Here is a 24,156-nt window from a genome sequence, read left to right as displayed (position 1 = left end):
ATTGAAATAAAGTTACAAATAGCTGTTTTTGCAAAATTCATTCTATGAAATCCTTCTCCCAGGAGTTGAAGCAAAGAGACTTTTAAAGCCCAGGGATTTTTTAGGGAGAGTTTTCTCACTCTAGAATTGTTACTATAACTACAGCTCATCGGCCAAATCCAGCCCACCTCTTGATTTTGTGGCTAAAGTTGTACTGGAACACAGTCTTGCTCATTCATTTACCTGTGGCATGTAGGTACTTTTGCACTATAACAGCAGAGTCTAGTGTTTGTGACTGAGACCACATAGCCTGGAAAACCTAAAATATTCACTGTCTTGCCCTTTATAGTAAAAGTGTGCAACTCTGACACATCACAAAGTAAATAGGGAGAACTGTTATGCAGCTGAGGTAAGACATAGGTCCCCAGCTTTGAGATCTGGGTGTATTCTCATTGCATTGTACCAAGTGACAACACCGAGGTGACAGTAGGGAGAGGGAAATGCCCTACCAAAACTTACTCATTAAAAAAATTTTTAGGGGCTCCTGAGTGGCTCATTCGGTTAAGCGTCTGACTTCAGCTCAAGTCATGATCTCATGGTTTATGAGTTCAAGCCTTGGGTCAGGCTCTGTGCTGACAGCCTGGAGCCAATTTCTGATTCTGTGTCTCCCTCTCTCTGCCCTTCCCTCGCTCATGATCTGTTTCTCTCTGTTTCAAAAATAAATAAACATTAAAAAAAATAATTTTTTTTTCTGGATTTAAAAACTGCAGCAGTATTGTAAACAAAAATATTTGTAGGTTTCCAAGCCACTGATTCCTTGATAATATACTACTTTAGTCATCGCATCTAACTACAATTAGAGTCATATTACATAGTAAGTATGGCTCATGATTATTGGGCATGCAAGCCACTAAAAATGGCAATTTGTAGTCGACAGCAGCTGAGATTTGCAGCTTGACCTGAGGGTGCCAAGGACAGATTCTGGTTCCCAAGAAGTAGCTCCTATAAGAACTTCTCTTTACCAAGAAGGCAAAGTGTACGTTCAATATCATTTCTTGCTAATCAACTTTTATATGCCTCAGTCTATCTGACAAGGCAAGTGTGAATTCAAGTGCTATCAAATAATGTGTTTGTGCTTTCAGGGAAAATATAGGCTTCAGCCCTTGACATGAGCACCTACCCATTGACCTCCAAATGACCATGGGCTGTTATGTAATTATGGTGTGCACTTGCAAACTCTTTTAAGAATATTTACAGTCTGCTGGCAACAGCATTGCTATTGAAACAATTCACTGAAAAGACACTGAATTCTAACCGAATGTATTTCTTATTTCATTTTAAAAATGCTAATCTTAGTAAAAGATGTTTAAATTACTGCTCACTCTTCTTGGGATTTCTGTACAGTGTAGTACCTGTGGGATTGGAAAAGGTGATCGAACTATGGAAATTCATAACTAACCACACCCAAGTGGAGAAAGCACAGCCACAACTTTGGCCCTACTTCAGTTCATCATTTCCCTAATAAAACTTTTTAAATCACTTTCCATTGTATTTTTTAATGGAGATACTGACCGCTCATGTACTGTTTTTTGGCATTTCTAGTGGACACAGGAAAAATTTATAAAGAATGAAACTGTTTTCATTTCTTTAAAAGCAGCAGGTGTTTAAGGTTTCCAAAACCATTTGGAAAATATGTCCTGTGGAAGTTCACAAAGAGTCCCGAAAATCATAGTGTAATACTGTTATATTTACTTCCCACAATTAAAACACATTCTGATGCCTCAGCAGTGTGCTGGGAGATCACTGAACTAAGAGCTAGAAAATCTTCACTTGCCTCAGCTCCAATACTATCTTTCTGTCTTCACAACTTGAGACAAATCACTTTATCTGCGGCTCAGATCCCATCATTTGTTGATTGCTCAAATGCATTTCTTAGCAATGTTTTGTCTGCATTTGTATTTATACAAAGTGAGTGCGGGATTTGAAAAATACAACGCTGGTGTCCTCTCTGTTCATCTTCCAGAGAGCAAAACAAGGTGCAGACAATGGGTCTATAATCATCTCACTCCACAGGTTAGTGACAAGCCGTATGAAAATTATCTGGCCAATACAAAAGATTAGGAGATTCTCTAATCATGTATTTGAAACTTCACCATTTTAATTGTCAAATTCTATTGAAAATATTTTGGGGAACAACTTCACAGGCGGCAGAGTATGTGGAGAATGTTATAAAGGATATAATTACTAACTTTTAGAATAAGCTGGTTAAGAACCTTGGTTGATGAAATCTTATTTCTAAGTTCTATAACCACTAAATGTTTATGACTTGATATATGATCCAAAGTAATTAAATGATTTCCAAACAAGCTCATGACTATTTCAATTTGCAATAGTTTTTAAAAAGAAAAAAAAAAATATTTGCATGTGGTCTAGAATTGAGTTTAATTTGATATTAAAAGATGTGTTTTTCTCAAACTCAGTAAATTTTTTCTTGAATTGCTTTCTTAATTATATTTCATCTTTTTAAACAAAATTTTTATGTTTATTTTATTTTTGAAAGATAGAGAGAGAGTGGGGGGGGGAGGGGTAGAGAAAGAGAGGGAGACACAGGATCTGAAGCAGGTTCCAGGCTCTGAGTTGTCAGCACAGAGCCCAATGCAGGGCTCAAACCCACAAACTGTGAGATCGTGACCTGAGCCGAAGTCAGAGGTCTTCCAACTGAGCCACCCAGATGCCCCTTATATTTCATCTTTAATTCTTTTTTCCAGTTTATGAAATTACTTCTCCCTGAGTGTTGTCAAATGATCTAAAATAGCAAGGAGATGGATTATTGATAAATAAATTTGATGAGTCAATTCACCACTGTAAGCCATTATACCCTGTTATATTCAGACAGAGCAGGCTAACCACAGGTAAGTGTTTCCAATTATTCTTACTCTTTCTGCCCATTTCATTTACCTTCTTGATGCTTTTTACCTTACAGCAACATAGACACCTACAAGGCAGAGACTGTGGGTAGATATTTTTAAACCAGCCTGTCGGATTTACTTTTAAAGAAGACCTTAAAAACAGCTAAGCTTTACTGATATGCAACCATGTTCAAGCGAGTGGTTTTTTACCCTTACACTACTGAGTACTAACAAAGCATGCAGTGCTATTAGTAACATAATGTGCTGCCCATAACTTATAATTAGAAGAATATTAGTACTTTCACTCCTAGTTTCTAACCAAAAAAAATTGTTTTTTCAGTTACTAGTATAGCAATATTGAAAATTAAGGAATACAATGGCACATTTGCTTTTTTGAACCCTTCTCTTTCTCACATTCCCGAGATAAAATTTTCCATATAACTTGCAGTAATTCACACATCTGGCCCATGTGATGTTTCTTTTGCAAATGCAGAAATTAAAATGGCTGTCTTTTTCTTTAGAAAGTTATAAATTTAAACCCTATTGAGATTAAATCATAATTATAAATGTAGTTCATACAGTTCTTTTAGTATGATAAGAATGACTACGACAAAATAATGATTCAAACCACTGTTTTAAATAATACATTTTAACTCTTTTAAGTTGACTAAAGAATACATTTTTATTTCATATTTATTTGAATGGTATTTATGATTCTCAGTGTAACATTGGTTATACTTTGGCTGCTATCATTTGAGAATTTTTCCTAGGGAACTTAACAGCCTGACTTAACATGCTTTAATGTCACCACAATAATGAATAAAATATCGCCCCATGAGCACAGACATGGGCTCACAGAGAACAGATACATGAAAGAAACATTCCAGACAAAAAGAAGAAATGAAATAGTCATTCCCTTTATTAGGTAACTATCTGTAATTCACATTGTAGCAAACTGTCTGCAAAGCTCTGTTTTACCGAGTGCATGGGCTTTGGATAACCCAGCTTCCTGAATCCTCACTCCCCTCCCCAGCCTCTTGATGAGCATGGGCCTTTTGAAGAAGTAGGAGAGAACAATCTTTGATAGCACACAGTTCTTCAGGTAGGAGTAGAAAGAGAAGACATAAAATCCATGTTGGGAGATTTTTTCCTCTAGGCCAATCCAGAATAATAGTCTCCTCAATTTTCAGACACTCTTTCTCTTCATTTTTAGATTGTAAGTGAGGCTAACCAGGGCCATGTCCTCAGGCATACACCAGTGTTATGTAACAATATCTCTGTAGGTCAGAACATTCTGGTTGCTATCTCCTTGCCCCATCCTGTCTCATTTCCATGCTTTCACAAGTAGAATATCCCCAGAAAATCCCTGAATAAATGTCAACCAGAAGTTCCGTTGGGCCTCAAGAGATGGAGGCAGGCAGTCTGGCCTAGCAGATTGGAGGTTTGTCTCAGTGAGCCTGCTTACCAGGGCACTGGAAGAAGAAGCCTCTTCCATGCCACAAAGAAGAGTTGGATCTAAAGGGTCCGAAAAGGCAGTGCTTGGGGTCAAATTGCATCAGACTATTTTATTTTGTTTTTAATTTTTTTAATGTCTATTTTTGAGAGAGAGAGAGTGTGTGAGCAAGGAAGGGGCAGAGAGAGAGGGAGACACAGAATCTGAGGCAGGCTCCAGGCTCTGATCTGTCAACAGAGTCTGATGAGGGGCTTGAACCCACAAACTACAAGATCATGACCTGAGCCCAAGTTGGACGCTTAAACAACTGGGCCACCCAGGCACCTCTGCATCAAAGTATTTAGCTAAAACTCCAGACTCCTGAAAATAGAACTGCCTTTTTAAAAGTGTGGCTTGAACTACAGTATCCATACAAGAATGTGATCGTTTAAGCAATATGAAAAGTGTGATGACATACTAAGCAAGAGTACTAAAAAATGCTCTGAGACTCTTTCTTGACTTAGTGCCCAGGCACAATCTGGACAGAAAGGGAATTGCATATAGCCTCTTAGCCATGCCCTTCTGGAATGAATTTTTCTAGCTTACCCAATATCCCTTCAGCTTCTCTTGTTTTGCCGGGACCCAAAGATTCTGCCAATTTTAAAGGAAATTTCTAGACAAAAATAGCAGGGGAAAAGAGGGGGCGAATCTTGAATTGAACCCCTGAGAATAAAGTCTTTTCAGCAAGATACAAGATAATGGATTTTTTCTGCATTTGAGAGGATTGATATTTTTTCTTTGTTTATTCTCACCAACATAAAGCACAATCTCTGTTCCTACGGTGAAGAGTCTTGAATATGTCTCTTTTCTAAATAAGCACAGCAAAAGGTTGTGGTTTCCCTAGCAACAGATGACTTCTTTCTATTTTTCTTTTTTGGGAAAAAATGTACTTTGGCTTTATAAAGAAGCCTTTCATCATGGATATCAAAGCATTCTATGGCCAAATTGTCACCCTGCCCCAGCAAAGTAGATAAATAATATCCTCCCCACTTAAATGCGGGAGAAAAATGGCAGCTACAAGCAGCAGCTGCAGCAAGAACTTTATCTCTTGTACTCTGGGCTATCCTTTTCCAACCTTTGGCAGCAGTCCTGTGAGAACTTTGGAAAGGGAGGGTGGCAGAAACACCCTAACATGACTCCCAATGAGGTCTTCCCCACGGGATCCTCTCTACTTGAGTGTGGGTAGGAATTGTGACTTGCTTCTAATCAATGGAATATGGCAAAGGTGTGAGATATGACTCCTTTAATTAGGATAAGTTTATAAGGCTTCATCATAACACATTGTAGAGAGATTCTCCTGCTGCTCTTTAAGAAATGACCACCATATTTGCCAATGGAATTGTGGGGGAGACCTTTAGGACATGAAGGTGACCCCTACTCAACAGCCAGTAAAGCCAGAGCTGTCAGCCACACAGCTGCAAGGAAATGTATTCTGCTAATACCTTGGAAGAGGGCACCGAGCTTCAGAAAGGTATGAAGCCCAGCTGACACCTTGATTGCACGTTTTGAGACCTCGAGCAAAGATATGAGCTACGTCATAGCAACCTTCTGACCAACAGAAAGTGAGAGAATAAATGTACGTTGTTTTAGGTCACTAAGCTTGCTATCAGCCATAGATAACTAAGACAAGGGGTTCTGCAAATGGATAGTGGCTAGGCTGAGGTGAGTAGTTGGATGACAAAAAAAGAGAGAGAATAAAATACGGTCTTGGAAAACAGACACATCCAAATCTGTCCCCTAAAGGCTGACCTTAAGCCCCCTAAACTACAACTTCATTTGCAGAATGGAGATAATACTTACCCCCGCATGCAGCAATAAAGACAAGAAGTATCTGGCATGGTGCCTGTCACATAGTAGGGGTGCAATAAGAGATAGTTAGCAATAGATAGAGTCATAATAAGGAAAGAGTTTTGACCCAGTTCCCAGAGCTCTAGTAATTGCAACATGGACAGGGGGCATCCTGTAAGCTAGCATCCCCCTAGTGAGAAACCTGGTTGATGGGATCAGGTCAATGGAGAGGTTTAAGAAGTCAGCTAACCTTCCATCCCACTGGGATCTCACAAAACTTGGAGCAAAGGTGGTAGAATGTCAGAGCTTAATCTCTTTGGAGCTTGGCAGTGGTTGTTTGGTGGCTTCTCTTGTGTCCTGTGTGTCTTATTCTATTGTAAAAGATACATTGAAGACATTGTCAAAAACCTTATGAGGCAGGGGTATGACTGAAGAATAAGTCAGGGCAGGTGCACTTATCCTGGAAGCTGCCCAAGTGGGTTATCCACCTACGGGAGCTTCTGTGAGGAGACAGGGAAGAGGGGAAGGTAAAGGAGGAGCAGAGAGTCAAACCAAATGAAACCAAACACCAAGGTTAAATGAGAATGTCCAGAGGCAGATCAGCGGTGGGGTGTAAAATCCTTCAGTCAGGGCAGAACCCTAGAAGATGAAGAATGAGAACAAAGAAGATGCTAATTTATATGGGTAGAAAGTGGGCTTTATATGGATGAATCTAGCTGCTTTAAATTTGAGGCATGAGCATAGACAGACATGACTCTGGGTTGTAGAAAACTGAAGAGATATGGCCCATCTAATAAGAAAATGACCTACATTTGAACGGCTCTGTGGTCAATAAGGAGCCCACTGGAATTGAAGGATAAAATGTTTGGGTTTTCTGTGTGTTTGAGATAGATTTCTAAACAAGATGCCCATCACAGTTTTGACCAGAAGTGGTCTGACCTCTTCTAATACACAGGAAATACCAGAGCCTCCCACACCTCCACACCTCCCTGGACCAGAATTTGCTCCTAGACGGCCATGTACAAAATCCCTGCAGTAGGCATCACCACCTAGCAACTCACCAATGCTATTTATTTATTTATTTATTTATTTATTTATTTATTTATTTCTGAGAGCGAGAGAGAGAGAGAGCGAGAGAGCATGAGCAGGGGAGGGCCAGAGAGAGAGGAAAACACAGAATCTGAAGCAGATTCCAGGCTCTGAGCTGTCAGCACAGAGCCCAACTCGGGCCTCGAACCCACAAACCGTGAGATCACGACCCAAGCTAAAGTCGGATGCCTAACCGACTGAGCCACCCAGGTGCCCCTGCTCTTCTTTTGAAAGATTCATTTATAGTTAGGAGATTTGCACATGGTTAAATGTATAAATTCTACAATTTATATGTAACTTTTCTTTCATGAAGCCACAGAGGCATGCAGCTTTGGATGACTGAAAAACAAGAGTGTGCGATAGATTCCTTTTCTTACTGCCAATGTTAGATTAAGACATATAGAGTAGCTGAGCACTCAAGAGATTGTGTGTCCTGCCCCATGTAATCCAAAATGAAAACAATATGAAACTTCTAAAAAGTAAAAATTCTAAGCTTCTCCACGATGAGTGAGTGCTTCAATGCTATTTTTTAAAATCTGAAATACCAATTTTTTCTGCAAAACAATGTCCCTCTTTTCTTTCCAGTCTTATGCTTTGCTGGTTCCTGAAGCTTATGCTCAGTCTTCAATCAAGCCTCCTAGAAGTGAGAGTCTAAGAGCACATTCTTGTGCAACTCATTTTTTTTAAGGTTTTATTTATTTGTTGAGAGCGTGGGTGGGAGAGGAGCAGAGAAAGTGAAGACAGAGGATCCGAAGGGGGCTCAGTGCTGACAGGCTGACAGGAGCAAGCCCAGTGCAGGGCTTGATCCTACCCAGCCGCGAAATCATGACCTGAGCTCAAGTTGGATGCTCGACCAACTGAGACACCGAGGTGCTCCTGGGTAACTGATTTTGAGACAGTGTTCTCAGGATAACTCTAAAAGGAAGTGAAAGAAACAGAGTATGAATAGGTAGTATCCTAGGCAAAGATGTGAGTTAGCTGAAACCTTCTTCAGCCTGAGTTTATGAGGAGTTCAGGAGTCTGAATGGTAACCCTCAGTACTTCTAGCTTCAGATGAGGTGGCTGGGATTTCGTACTATCAGTCAGCCATTGGCCATAGCTGTAGATTATCCCAGAGGTGGGCATAACTGCCCAGAAAATGTCAAGCTAAGTGGTTTTAACTAGTGAATGGGAAATCTTCTGAGAGGGTACAGCTGTGAACCATTAGCACCTGAAGCAACCAGGGAATGACTATACCCGCACAGCAAGGGGGGTCAGAATGGGAAACCAGAATCTTCCATTACATTTGCTAGGCTTATCAGGAATCCAGCACAATCTACTTCATAATGAGACCTTCTTTAAAGACTCCCAGACAGGGGCGCCTGGGTGACTCAGTCGGCTAAGCGTCCGACTTCAGCTCAGGTCATGATCACGTGGTTCGTGGGTTCGAGCCCCGCATCAGGCTCTGTGCTGACAGCCAGCTCAGAGCCTGGAACCTGTTTCAGATTCTGTGTCTCCCTCTGTCTCTGACCCTCCCCTGTTCACACTGTCTCTCTCTCTCAGAAATAAATAAAACATTAAAAAAAGTTTAAAGGCTCCCAGACAAAATAGAGTATATAATTACCTATATAATATGGTTGAAAGGAGCCTAGATATTCAACTCCTATTCCTTTGGGTTGGATACTGCTCTCTTCACATTGTACTCATATATAATGGACATAAGAGGTAACGTGTGTAACCACACCCCAGCAGACTCTAAGCCAAGAAAAGAGCCAGAAATCCAGAAGGAGACCTAGGTTTATTGGCGGAACTGATATACAGTGAGTCCAAGAGTGGCCAGTTAGACAAAGCATGTGCTACAGGAATCTATGTGCAGCAAGTTTTTATATTATAGTAACTTCACCTAGCAGCTATCTGTGGCCCTTCCCCTCCCTGCATAGCCAGTGTTCCCAAGGATATCAAGGCCTGCCATCCAGACACTTTTCATTACAAGGGAGATGCTCCTGGTTGGCCATCCCCAGAGCCCCTGACCTTGAATGCTGAGCAAACATTTCTCTGGATATGCTGCTTGATGCGAATACGGAGGGGGGACAGGATCTCTACATTCTTGATTATAGTGATTAATGGAGGCATTGAGGATGGGCATGTACCATGCAACATGAGATCCTTAACCCCCAAATGAAAATCACCTTCTCATAGAAGCTAATTAGCTTCCTTAAAGCCGAGGAAGAGCATTGGCTGGGGGAACGGAAAGGGAGCACACCTTCAAGAATTGGAGGAGTGGGGGGGTGCCTGGGTGGCTCAGTTGGTTAAGCTTCCAACTTCAGTTCAAGTCATGATCTCACGGTTCGTGAGTTTGAGCATGGTGGCGGGCTGTCTGCCGTCAGCACAGAGCCTACATCACGTCCTCTGTCTCCCTCTCTCTGCTCTTCCCTGCTCCTTCTGTCTCTCAAATATAAAAATAAATGTTAAAAAAAAAAAAAGAATTGGAGGGGTGGGCACCCAAGAGGAGGGGCGAAGGGCACCATAAAACACTGTTGCTTCATTTTCTGTTTGCCCAGTTGAGCAGTTAGTCCAGCCCTACTGCCTAGGATGCATGCAATTGCAAAGTGAGCAGAGGCTTTTATAAGATTAACTATTAATAAGGCTGAGAAACAAAGAACATGGGACAAGGAAAGAGCCACAGAACAATGCTTCCTCGTACCCACAGTTGCAAAATGTTCTGCACACAGAACANGTTAGTAATTTCTTTCCATCTTGGAATAAATGGAAAGTCAGAACAGTTGTTTGAGAAAAGAGATGATGTGTTAAGAAATCTGAGTATAGAGTTCCTGACAAATTATAATTAAAAAAAAAAAAAGCTTTGACAGAATTCACAATTAATGAAGAAAGGGAGACCATCATCACTGTCAGAGCAAGAACTGCTTATCTCTGAACTTTGGGCTTCAGCTGTTAGATGAGCATGTGGGCAGCCGAAGGCCGGTGGGAGAGGATCCTGCAATGAAATAGGCGCGAGGGAGGCCTGGCTACAGCCTGGTGCGTCGCTGAATGATTTATCTGGCAGAAGGCCAACTCCTCCAGGGAACCGCATACCTCTCATAACTTTTCTGGTTGGAATGAACTTCTCCATTTGAACTAAGTGTGAATACTGTTTAACCATGCTGCTGCCTCAGATTTGATGAGATGGGCCTTTGTTCTCTACTGATTTCCCAGCAGTAGCAAAAGGGAGAGAGAAAGATGAAGAACGAATTTTAACTTGAAATAGAAGCAAGCTGCTTTTCCTGAGCAGATTTGAGGAACTGGGCTCCTTCTCACCACTGGAAAGGAAAGAGTTTTATCTCTGAAAGTGCCAAGGAGAACAATGTCAAAGAAATGTTTTCCCGGTGTGTTTACTTCGGGATAGATACATAAATGCATTTCTCCCCCCAAAAGTCCAATTTGAATGAGAACATCCAATAATTTACTAGGAAGTGCCTATCTACATCATATGCACTATTTTTCATGCTCATGTAAAATGTCTCTTTTCCTTCCTATACAAGCTATAAAACAGTACTCATTTTTTTTCAATACCAGTCTAAGTCACTGCTTGAATATTAATAACAACAAAATAATAGGGTTTAGTATTCAGTGAGTGTTAGGTGCCAATGTCCTAATACAGTGTTTTACATGTATTAAATAATTTAGTGCTCAGAACATTCTTTTGAGATGGTATGATCGTTAATTTTATGTCAACCTGGCTGGGCCATGGCATTCAGATATTTGATCAAACATTATTCTGGATGTTTCTTTGAAAGTTTTTTTTCTTTTAATGAGATTAACAGTTAAAGCAGTGAGTAAAACAGATTGCCATCTGTGATGTGGAGGGGACTCACCCAATCAGTTGAAGACCTTAATAGAAAAAGAATGGCCTAGGGGCGCCTGGGTGGCTTAGTCGGTTAAGTGTCCGACTTTTGCTTAGGTCATGATCTCGCGGTTCGTGGGTTCGGGCCCCGCGTCGGGCTCTGTGCTGACTGCCAGCTCAGAGCCTGGAGCCTGTTTCAGTCTGTGACTCCCTCTCTCTCTGACCCTCCCCTGCTCACGCTGTCTCTCTCTCTCTCTCCTAGAAATAAATAAAAAAATATTTTTAAAAAAATTCTTTAAAAAAAGAAAAAGAATGGCCTCCCCCAGTAAGAAGGAGTTATGACAGCTGACTGCCTTTGGGCTCAGATGACAACTCTTCCTTCAACACATCCTATTGGCTCTGTTTCTCTGCACCACCCTGGCTAACACAGATAGGTACTTAAGTGAGGAAAGAGGATTGTTAGCCACATTTGTCTTGAATCAGCTTGCAAGCTCTGACTCAGTTTTCACAATTTCTTTTTTTAATTTTTAATGTTTATTTATTCTTCACACACACATACAGAGCAGGGGTGGGTCAGAGAGAGAAGAAACAGAATCTGAAGCAGGCTCCAACCTGTCAGCACAGAGCCAGATGTGGGGCTCGAACTCACCAATCATGAGATCATGACCTGAGCCAAAGTTGGACACTCAACTGACAGAACTATCCAGGTGCCCCAGTTTTCACAATTTCTTAAACTCATTTTTAATTCTACTGTTTAAAGCACTAAACCACAGGGTGCTTAAATAATCAGACACACCAGAGCACCCATAAAACATGAGCTTGTTTCCACGGACAAGAAATTTACTAAGAGCAACACTCACCTAAAGCAGCAGTCAGAGTCCGTGTAGTTATGAAAACCTAGATTCTGCAAATTTTTTCACTTCTTTACAAAGTTATCCCTAAAATGGTCCCCTACCAAGTGTGCCAAGATTAAAACATCCTGTTAAGTATTCAAATTATACAATTCAAAATTGTATAGTTTTGTGGAAAAAGAGTTTGTTTTACTTTAGAGTTCCATTTACAAAGTTTCATTTAGTCAAGTAAAAGATTTATACAAGAAATCTAAAAGTGACTTTCTTATTTATATATTAGTGTCCAGGTGAAAGGCAGAAAAAGTTTAATCTTCATCTTACTTTTTATTAGAAAATAGAGACATTTGGGGCGCCTGAGTGGCTGAGTCGGTTAAGCGTCCGACTTCGGCTCAGGTCATGATCTCACAGTTCATGGGTTCAAGCCCCACGTCGGGCTCTGTGCTGACAGCTAGCTCAGAGCCTGGAGCCTGTTTTGGATTCTGTGTCTCCCTCTCTCTCTGACCCTCCCCTGTTCATGTTGTCTCCCTCTCTCTCAAAAATAAATAAAACCTTTTTAAAAACTTTTTAAAAAAAGAAAATAGAGACATTAAACAGTATCTTAAATTTAATATTTGTGAAAAATTTTAAATGATTCCTAGTAACCAAGCTTTGACTTTATGAAAATGTACTAAAATTCTATTAACTTTTCTCTATCTCCATAATTTTTACAGATTCTTTCCCACCATTCTCTCTTTCCCACCATGTGAGAGAGGAGAGAAGTCTAGACAAGTTACTTAGGATCAGCGAGCCTATTCAGAAGTAAAAAGTTGTATTAAAGTACGTTCCTCCCCCCCCTTAGGGATTCAGACTAACTCAGAGATATTACTTGATCATTAGTAATAACATTGTCAAAAAGTAGGCATAATGTACTCTTGCAGCAATTTAGTCAAGAGCAAATAGAATATTGCTAAAGTAAAATGTCTAACTGAGGACACACGGTGCCGCACTAGAATTCATGTTGTGTTGGGGCACCTGAGTGGCTCAGTCGATTGAGCAACTGACGTTGGCTCAGGTCATGGTCTCACGGCTGGTGAGTTCGAGCCCCGCATCAGGCTCTGAACTGACAGCTCAGAGCCTGGAGCCTGCTTCAGATTCTATGTCTCCTTCTCTCTTCCCACCAACCCCCCCACCCTTTGTCTCTCAAAAATAAGTAAACATTTAAAATATAATAAAAAAAGAATTAGTGTTTTGTTGAAGAATGCCCTCTTTGGGCTCATACAGAGCCTCTGGGTATGAAGAAAGTGGTCCTCTTCCTCCAGGGAGGTAGCTGGGACCCACCCAAGGGAGTGCAGCTTGGAAGCTGGCCCTGGCACTAGACTTAACAGAGATGGATGTCTCAATCTTGATTTTTCTCCTTCCCAGCCTGTGTGATCTTGGGCTAATTTCTCAGCTTTTTGGAGCTTTGATTTGTTCACTTGCAGCATGGGGCTATCAATCCCCACCTCATCTTTTCTGTCATCCCTTCTTGCACTTCCACGGCTCCCGCTGCTTCACAACAAATCCCACGTGTCTCTCTGTTCTCCTGCTTTGCCTTCCCACTCCACTTTTTACCACTTCAATTCTCCCTAGGTTCTGCTCCAGGGAGAGTTTTTTTAATTGGGGGGGAAAAAAAACACCAAAAGCAATACTTACAGGAGACCAGTCTGCCAACATGAAACCCATTAATAGCTTTCCCACTGGTTCTGATTATAAGAACTCCACACTGCAGTACTGGCTTTGGCTCTCGATTCCTGTATCTTAACTCGAGTCTGCTCAGCTGGGCTCACCTCTCTCCAGCAATTCCGTCTTGCCACCCGCCCCCTGCTGCTCCCTCCCTCACACACAGTGCACAAAGACAGCTAAACTGCCTGCCATCTGTTTTGCACACACATCATGTTTTGTGTGTGTGTGTGTGTGTGTGTGTTCCTCCATATTTTTGCACATGTTGTCATTTTTTATTTGGGATGTTCTCTTTCAGGTCCTCCCACCCTCTTGCGTGCACGCACGCACACACACGCACACACACACACACATGCACGCATGCATGCACACATAAACAAGGTGAACTCTTTCCTATCAAAATTAGTCAGTGTCTCCTTTTTCAGAAATCTACCCTGTCCTCTCTGGTCCCTTTTTTTAATATTATTGCTGACCTTTTTTTTTTTTATAAAAACGTACTTCTATTCCAGCACATATCCCAGTTTATTGCAGCTCATTTCAGGCACATTTATTCCTCTATTACTTTGTGGTTGCTGGCGGACAATGGTGGTACTTTATTTATCTTTATCTTCAAATTCCCATTCCCCGTCAGGTATTGAGGGAAATATTTGTTGTTTGGAAGAACCCATAGAAAATACCTGACACAGGCTCACAAAGTCAATAAGCACGGGTTCATATCCCTATCCTTTGAGAAGGAAGAAAGAATGGAAGAATAAAAAATTTACCATTAGGAGAGATTCAGAACACCTGAGCCCTGAGTCCTGCTCTAATTATTAGTGAGCTACTGCTTTTTCCTTGGGTTTCTCCCTTCTCTGTGCCTTTGTTTCTTTAATTATAATACAAAGAGAGTAGATCACCTCTTTAAGGTTATTTACTTAGGGGTGCCTGGGTGGCTCAGTCAGTTAAGCATTCTACTATGACTTCTTTGGCTCAGGTCATGATCTCACAGCTCTGAGTTCACTCCCCACGTGTGCTGAAGCTCAGAGTCTGGAGCCTGCTTCAGATTCTGTGTCTCTCCCTCTCTCTGTCCATCTCCCCACCCCCATTCATGCTCTGTCTTTGTCTCTGTCTCTCCAACTCTCAAAAATAAATAAACATTTTTAAAAATCTTAAAAAAGGCTCTTAAATGCTTAACTGGATTCTGGCATAATTGGTTTATGGCTACTTGGATGGTTCTACACAACACCAAATACAATGAAAGAGAAATAAAAGCTCAGTTACCTGGATGCTCTGACATATTCCAGACAATTTCAATGAGGATATGATGATGTGTATCATGTATATGTATCTTCTTTTTGTATGTTTTATAAAATTTATAGTTTTTAACACACTGTCAGCTGTATTGCTTCATTTTGATTATCATAACATTCTTGAATAATTATTTTCTTTGTATATATGAGGAATCTGAGGTCTGGAGATGTTAAGGGACTTGCTCAAGATTACATAGGTAGCAGGACGCTAATTCAAAAGGATGCATGGGCCCCTATGTTTCTAGCAGCACTATTTACAGTAGCCAAGGTACAGAAGCAGCCCAAATATCCATCAGTTTATGGATGGATAAGGAAGATGTGGTATACATTTATACTGGAATATTATTCAGCCATAAAAAGGAATGAAATATTGCTACTTGCAATGACATGGATGGAGCTAGAGAGTATAAATGAAAAAGTCAATCAGAGAAAGACAAATACCATATGATTTCACTCACATGTAGAATTTAAGAAACAAAACAAACAAGCAAAGGGAAGAAATAAGAGCATGAGAGAAAGAGAGACACAGACCAAGAAACATACTCCTAACCATAGAGAACACATGGATGGTTCCCAGAGGGGAGGCAGGTGTGGGGTGGGTTAAATGGGTGATGGGAACTAAGGAGGACCCTTGCTGTGATGAGCACTGGGTGTTGTATGAAAGTGCTGAATCGCTATCCTGTACTGGTACTCCTGAAACTAATATAACACTGTATGTTAACTACCTGGAATTAAAATAAAACTTGAGTTTTAAAAAAATTACACAAGTAGCAAGAAAGAGCTGGGATGAACATGCCAGTTTTCTAAAAAGATGATGATTCTACTTTCAGAGATATCAACTGTCATCAAGATATTTAAGGCAGAGACTGACTTTTTCACTTTTTGTGGGTGATAGGGATTCAAAATCAGAAGTTCGATAGTGTTCATTATAGTTGTCTTTATCAGGATTATATTTTTGCATTTTTGAAATGAAAGAAGAAGGGGGGACAGAGAGAAACAAGATATTGAAAATTATTAGGTAAACCATAGTTGACACTATATTTTTGAAAACATATTTTAGGATATTAAAAATGTTATTTTTTCCAAAATCCACTTCTAGGCAGCCTGTTCTAAACTTAAATGTCAAAAATTTTATTTCTTATTCATACATAAATTGTGTGTGCCAAAGTTCTCCTACGTTATTATTCAGTCCATTGGCAACTGTTCCTCTTCCAGGTTGTCAAGTTCATTTATTTTTGGTTATTACAATCTGTTCATATTTTTCTAATTCATCCTTTCATTAAATGAGAAAAGCTATCAAATAAATCTATTTAGGAAATGAGCAGCTAGTCCAAAAGAAGCATCTGTAATGCTTCATGATACTGTTCCTGTTCAAAAACGTTTTTATGTCCTGCTGTTCATTCAGAGCGCTGTATCAATTTACAAATTTGAACACAAGACAATACATCATTTTTTATCAGTTTTAAAACATGCACTCCCAGAACTCAAACACTTTTCTGATTAGCTGTATAGAAGAAAATATCACCTTATGGAGGAAAAAAAGTAGAGCAAAGATAATCCAAAATGATTATCAAATGAATAATTTGCTACAAACTTTTAAATATCTTCCCTGCCGCTCTCTTAATGCTTGACATACATTTAATTCTCTTTTCCTTCCCTGGTTTCTGTTTATGACTTTATTTGTGCAAGTGCTTTCTGTATGTATGCTAGAGAACAATATTATATAAAAAGAACCCTTGTAAGGAAGTCAATAAAATCTTTCTATACTTAAAAATCTAGATTATAAATTATTATACCTTGAAGACATATGGGTGTTACGGTAGAAGTTAACATTTACATAGGTTCTCCATTTGGTCTCATTTGATGCTATCCCAATGTTGGAAATTAGTATATATTGTCTCCATTTTACAGATAAGAGAACAGACACAGAGAAAGTAAGTCAGAGGGAAGAGGTTGTGGATGTGGATACAGTGAAAGGGAGGAAGTGTTCTAGACAGGCCTACAGTGCAGCACCAAGTTGATAAAAGGCGGGACTTGTCATCCTCTGAGCCTAGAGAGGAAAGGGAAAAGATGGGAGCCGACGCAGGTATCTGAGTTCACTCTCACCTGGTGTCCCCTCAGGGATACGTCACTGGACAAGAACGAGAAAGCAAGATTGAAAGTCATCAGGGAAAAGGGTGGTGAAGGTATGGAATGGGCTCTATTGGAAGTAGGACAGAGAATTGCCAAGTAAACTGCCAATAAAAACACTTAGATGCCCACTGACTTGTAACAGGACTTGATCTCTATTTTTAAAATACAATGAAAGTTTCCGCTACCAGGTTTTCTTTATTAGTGAGGCATACCAGAAAAAAATACCCCTGGAAAAAAATGAAGAAAGAGGCTTAAACATTTTTAGAATGACCTATGGCATGATACATCCAATATTTTAACTTATCCCCTGCAGTTTCTCATTTTTATGCCTAGATTTTTTATCTTCACCTTATTTATATTTTATAAAATATTTCATGTGGAAAATCTATATAATAATAGAGTTAACACAAGCTTTGTCAACCTTAATATTATACTATATTTGCCTTAGAGTTTGGGGTATTTTTCTTTAGGAAATTAGACATTTCAGATACAGTTAAAGCCTATTGTATACCTCTTCTATTTCCCATTCTCCTTTTTCCTGACATAACTTCCATCCTGAATTTGGCATGTATCATTTTTGTGCATAATTTTGCTACATGTGCATGTATTGATAAATAATATTTTATATTACTATACAATTATTTAATATTTGTTTAACATGTATTTACTTTTGAAAGACAGAGAGAGACAGAGCATGAGCAGGGGAGGAGCAGAGAGAGGGAGACACAGAGCTAAAGCAGGCTCCAGGCTCTGAGCTGTCACCATGACAGCCCAATATAGGGCTCAAACCCACAAACCACGAGATCGTGACCTAAGCTGAAGTCAGATGCTTAACCAACTGAGCCACCCAGGTGCCCCTATATTACTATATAAATTTTTAACTCTAAAACAGGATCAAACTGTATCAATCTTATTTCTCAACTCACATGTTTTACTCTCCATGTTCTGTATAGCATCATCAATGTTGATACATACAGTGCTATTCATTGATTTTAACTGCCAAATAGTATTCTACTGTATGAAAATACCACAACTAATACATTTATTATCCAACTAATGAATATTTAAGGTGTTTCCAGTTTTTTCCCCTCTTAGAAACAATGCTTCACTGAAGATTCTTACCCTATATTTCCTGATGCATATGTATCTAGAAGTAAAACTTCCAGGTTGAAATTTCAATAGCATCCTTTAAATACAAGCAAGTAAATACAACAATATGGTTGTACTGAGTTACACTCTCCCCTTCATGCTATGTATGAGAGTTCCTGTCCCTCCACATCTTCAACAGCATTTAGTATTTTCAGATTTAAAAAAATATTCACCCTACAACCCAGCAATTACACTATTAGTAGTTAGTCAAAGGATACAAAAATATAGATGTGATGTATTTATACCTCAACGTTTACACAGCATTATCAACAGTAGCCAAACTATGGAGAGGCCCCAAATGTCCATTGACTGATGAATAAAGAAGATGTGGTATAGATATACAATGGAATATTACTCAACCATCAAAAAGAATGAAATCTTGCCATTTGTAACATGAATGGAGCTAGAGTATATTATGCTAAGTGAAATGGATCAATCAGAGAAAGACAAATACCATATGATTTCACTCATATGTGGACTTTGGAAAACAAAACAAATAAACATATGGGAAGGCAGGGAGAAAAGAGAGGGAAATAAACCATAACAGACTCTTAAATGTAGAGAAAAAATTATGGGTTGATGGAAGGAGGTGGGTGAGAGATGGGCTAGATGGGTGATGGGTATTAAGGGGGGTACTTGTGATGAACACTGGGTATTGTATATAAGTGATGAATCACTGAATTCTACTCCTGAAACCAATATTGCATGGTATGTTAACTAAAAATTAAGTTAAATTTAAATTTAAAAATATTCCACTCTGATGGTCATAAAATATTTTGTCCATATCTTAGCCCGTATTTCTCTGGCTAATAATGATGCCATTTCATGTTTGGATTTACTCATCTGTGAATTGTGAGAGATGTCTTTTTTCTTATTGATTTGCAGTTCTTTAAATACTCTGGATACTAATCCTTTGTCAGAAATACTTTTTTCTCAAGACATGACTTTGATTATAGTATCTTTTGAAATGCAGAAATGTATAATTTGGTGTAAACCACATTATCAATTCTTCTAACTTTTTGTCTGTGCTTTTTGCATCTTAAGAAAGTCTCCTCTCTCTGTGCTGACACAATATTTTCCCCAATATTTTTTCTAAATATTTGAAAGCATTGCTTCTTCACATTTAGGCCTTTAATCTATTTGAAATTAATTTATGCACACTGTGAGATAAGAATTTAATTTTTTTGTCCCAATTCTCCCAGCACTATGTATTAAACAGACCATCTGTCCTTCCTGGATTTATAATGACACCTCTATAATTTACAAAGTGGCTTCATACGAATGAGTCTCATTCTTGGTTGTATTACTTGAGACTGATATTCAAACCCTGCATCAGTTTGTCACTTTTTACACTTTGACAGCCTCATCATCAGTCTTCATATGGCCAAGGTGAATCCATCCTGTCTGTACTCCTTAAATTTTTAGGGTTATCCTTGACCCTTTACTGATAAATGAGAATTTTTGAATTGGCTTTTAAATTCCCATATAAAATCACAAAAAAAAACTCTATTGAACTTTAAATGCAATTGTAATAAAAATAAAAATTAATTAGGAGCTAAGTGACACTTTTGTTCTTTTGAATTTTCCAAACTTCCTTCTGTTCAGGTATTCTAATATATCTTTCCATGGAGTTTTATATTTTTCTCTGTAGAAGTCTAAAATGTCATTTCTTAGATTTTATCAAAGTACTTAGATTTCCTCTGTCTTTGATAAGCTACATTTTCAATTAAACTAAATGTTGCTGATATAGAAAGTTGCAATTAGCTTTTTGTATATTTATTGTGTAATCACAGTGTGCTGAGTTCTCTTAGATAGTTTTAATAATTTGCCTGTAGATTCTCTTGGATTTTCCTAGTAGATTATCTTTTTCTGGAAAGAGTGAGAGCTGTATTTATCTTTCTTTTATTTCATATTCCCACCTACTGAGCTGATTAAAGCTCCTAGCACAATCTGATTAATGCCAGAGATAGTGGGCATCTTTTCATTGTTCTTGACACACGTTGGAATGCTCCTAATGATAAATATGAAGTTTAGTTTTGATATGCTATTTAGTCTTGATATTTGGTAGGAATATAAATTATCCTTATTTTTCTATTTCTAGTTTTCTGTAAGTGTTTCCCCTTTAAAAGATATAGTGAATTTAGTCAGATGCCTCTTCTGTTTAACTATATATTTTTACTTTGTGTCTTTTGATTAATTACATTAACAGGTTTTCTAAGGTTAAGAAAATCTTTACTTTCCCGGTATAAATGCAACTTGCTCGAGATGTTTATTTTTAAGTGTTTTAATATAAATACTCTAATAGAAAATAAATTGCTTGATATAGCTTCCTAATACTTGTGAAAAGAGTGAAATCCATTTTCTTGTAAATAATTTTCTGACTTGTTTAATCAAAATTATATTCCCTCATAAAGTGACGGAATTATCCTGTCACTTTTTAGTGTCAGAAAGAGTTTACTTAAGATTAAAATTATCCGTTATTATTTATTTTAAAATTTAATGTTTGTTTTTGAGACAGAGAACACACAGGTAGGGGAGGGGCAGAGAGACAGGGAGAGAGAATCTGAAGCAGGCTCTGTACTGTCAGCACAAAGGGGACTTAAACCCACAAATCATGAGATCATGACCTGAGCTGGACTCAACAGAATAAGCCACCCAAATGCCTCAAGATTATCTGTTTTTTTAAATGCCATCTACCTAAAACATCTAGGTCTGTGCTATAGAATGAATGTTCGTGTGCCCCTGAAATTTATATATTAAAACTTAATCCTCAATATAATGGTATCTGAGAAAGAGACTTTGGGGGTTATTAGGTCATAAGGGTAGAGTCCTCATGAGTGGGATTAGTGTCCTTATAAAAGAGACCTCAAAGAACTTTTTTGCCTCTTCTACCATGTGAGGACTCTGCAGAAAGATGATGGCTCTATGAATTGGGAAGTAGGACCTCACCAGACATCAAATCTCCTGGCACCCTGATCTTGGACTTCCCAGCCTGTGGCACTGTTAGACATAAATTTCTATTGTTATAACCAGTTTGGTGTAATAGTCTATTGTATTCTGTTAAAGCAGTCAGAACAGACTTAGATAGACCAATTTCTGCTTAAGGAAGATTTGAAGATGTATATATGCCTCTGCTCCCTTCCCAGATAGAGGGATTTATAAAGCTAAAAAATAGATGAATAAGTGGTAACCATCATAGAAGAATGGAGTAAACTTAAATCTAATCTGGGTGCAAAGAAAGCCAGGAAGAGACGCAATTGTCACCTGAGATGGCAAAACTCATCAGGAATTGGTGGTAACACGTACATCTAGAAGTGAGGATGAAGTAGAACTGAAGAACATAGAATCTTACAATAGATATAGATCTTACAATAGATGTAGAATCTTACAAGTTAATTAAAAGACTTAAGTTACTAAATTGTCTTCACCACCCCAGCAGAAGACTGGAAGTTTATTCTCCCAAGGGTATAAAACATTGACACTAAAAACTGAGGCTTTTATTGAAATTCTATATAGGAAAAAGGGCAGCTCTGGTCTTTTGTTTGAAACTAACTCTAAGAATCCTGGCAACAAAAATTCTACACTTCAAGAAACAGGCTCTTAAGTATAGAGAACAAACTGGTGGTTTCCAGAGGGAAGTTGGGTGGGGAAATGAGTGAAATAGGTGATGGAGATTAAGGAGGGCAATTGTGATGAGCACTGGGTGTTGGAATGGGATGGAATTGTTGAATCACTATGTTGTACACCTGAAATTACTGTAACACTGTATGTTAACTATACCAGAATTAAAATAAAAACTTAATAAAAAAAGAATAATAATAAATTGGCAGAAATGTGAAAAAAAATCTCTACACCCCAAGAAGGAGATTGTAAGGGGCTTGTCTACAGAACTGTGGGATAAAATACAGGACACTCAATTAAATTTGAATTTCAGATAGAGAATGAATAATTTTTCAGTGTAAGCATATTCCCATGTGATAACTGGGCCACGTTTCTACTACAAAAATCACTCTTTTCTTAAATAAAACAAAATGAAATTTAATTGAGCACTTTAAAATTTTTATTTGCTAAAAATGACAACCCACTTGTTTGAAAAATTTGACCAGTCCTTGAGAAAAGATCTAAAGATACTGGTATTCAGTGTCCCCATAGGAGTCTAAGTTTTAAAAAGCCACTTCCATGTGCACAGAGCTCCCAATCAGCTTTTTAGTGTCCCATTTCTTAAAAAAGCATTTAGTAAATGAAAAATCCATTTATTCATTAATAGCAACTGTTAATACTCTGAGTTGATATGACCCAGCTACACTTTCTGGAGAGGGTACACATTATAGAGCAAATCTTTAAATATCAGTGCTCTGTGCTCTTATTCTCTCCCATGCAAATCCAATATTTCTCACCATAGAATTTTTTCCCCCTAGAAATCTAAGTAAACAGAGACTGTAACAGAAGAATATGAAGTGATATCATGCTATCCTGTTGATTTTATTATTATTGTGCTCTTCAGGGTTGCTGTTAATCCTGCTGCTAATTGCTCCTTTCGTTTGAGATAAAATTCACATGAACATAACGTTAACCACATCAAAGTAAACAATTCAGTGGCAGTGTATTCACAATGTGTGCAACCTTTATCTCCAATCTAATCTAGCTTTGGGTTATAATGAAACACTACTTCATCAATTAATTTACTTTATTCTTCTAATTGTTTCAGCTTTGTCCACTGAGAGCTTTTTCAATTGACTTTGGTTTTTTGGTTTGTTTTTGTGTGTGTGTACCCCTTTGACATAACCCATCAATGTGTGTGTGTGTGTGTGTGTGTGTGTTTTCCAGTTCTAACTTTGATTGACAGTTGAATTGTTCTCGATTATTGTTGTAATAAATTGTGCTACTAAGGACATTTTTGGTCCATCTCTGGTGTGGAAGTTTATCTATAAAATTCACTTTAAATGAGAATATCTGTATCATATGATAATGCCAAATATATTTCCAATTTGTTAGCACTAATTTATACCCTACCAACAGTATATTTAAGCTGTCCTATTGAGTCACATTCTCTGCAACACTAGATAGGCTTCAGGTTTTGCAAATCTAGTAGCTATAAACAATATTATTTCATTTTTCTATTAGTCAGGTTGAGTATATTTCAAACTGCTTATTTGTCATTCATGTTTTCTTCCTGTGAAAGGCTTCTACACAAATTTTGTCCATTTTTCCATTTTGATTTGGTGTCTATTTTCTTATAATATATGGCAATTCTTTGGCAGTTGTATGTATCACAAACATCTTTTATTTTTCCATCTCATCACTTTCTGTCAAGTATCTTTAATAAAGAAATAAGTCCTTAATTTCAGCATTGTAATTTATCTTTGTTATTCTAATTAGTAAAATCATGAATATTTTTCTTTTGATATTGTTCCTGTATAAGAAGGTATTAAAAAGTACTTGCTATAGGATTTATACATGTGTCCGGTGATTTCAAAGAGGATTCAAGGAAGGGGGATTTGTTTGGGATGGAGGTATTTCTATGATTAATTATCTTAATAAATCTTATCTAGAAGAAAAGCCTAGAGTAAGGCTAGATTTTTAATTGGTAAAGAAGCAACAGTCATGCATAGCAGCCAGGATACGGGGATGTTAGGTCATTTTGAGGCTTGGGCAATATTCATGTTTTCATCTGTTCAAATCCTAACCCAGCCATTCATAGCAAAATCAAGGCCTACACGGTTATACCAGGCCAAATCCTGGATCAGGAGCTATTCTTCTCTTGCTCATAAGATATTTCCATGATTTTAAAGTATCTCTTACACAAGATACTTACTAATTTCAAACATAAAAATAGTAAATTGGCAGTGGAAAAACAGCAAACGACACTTCAACCAAGTGGTCAAAGTTAACATCACCAGTAAAGGGCAATAAATATCATATGCTTTCCAATATAAGTCATGGATAAAGGCAGAGCAGC

This window comes from Crocuta crocuta, unplaced genomic scaffold, assembly GCF_008692635.1.
Source record: "Crocuta crocuta isolate KB4526 unplaced genomic scaffold, BGI_CrCroc_1.0 scaffold346, whole genome shotgun sequence".
In the NCBI taxonomy this organism is placed as follows: Eukaryota; Metazoa; Chordata; class Mammalia; order Carnivora; family Hyaenidae; genus Crocuta; species Crocuta crocuta.
The sequence above is the reverse complement of the archived record's forward strand: the minus strand, read 5'-3'. Positions refer to the sequence as shown.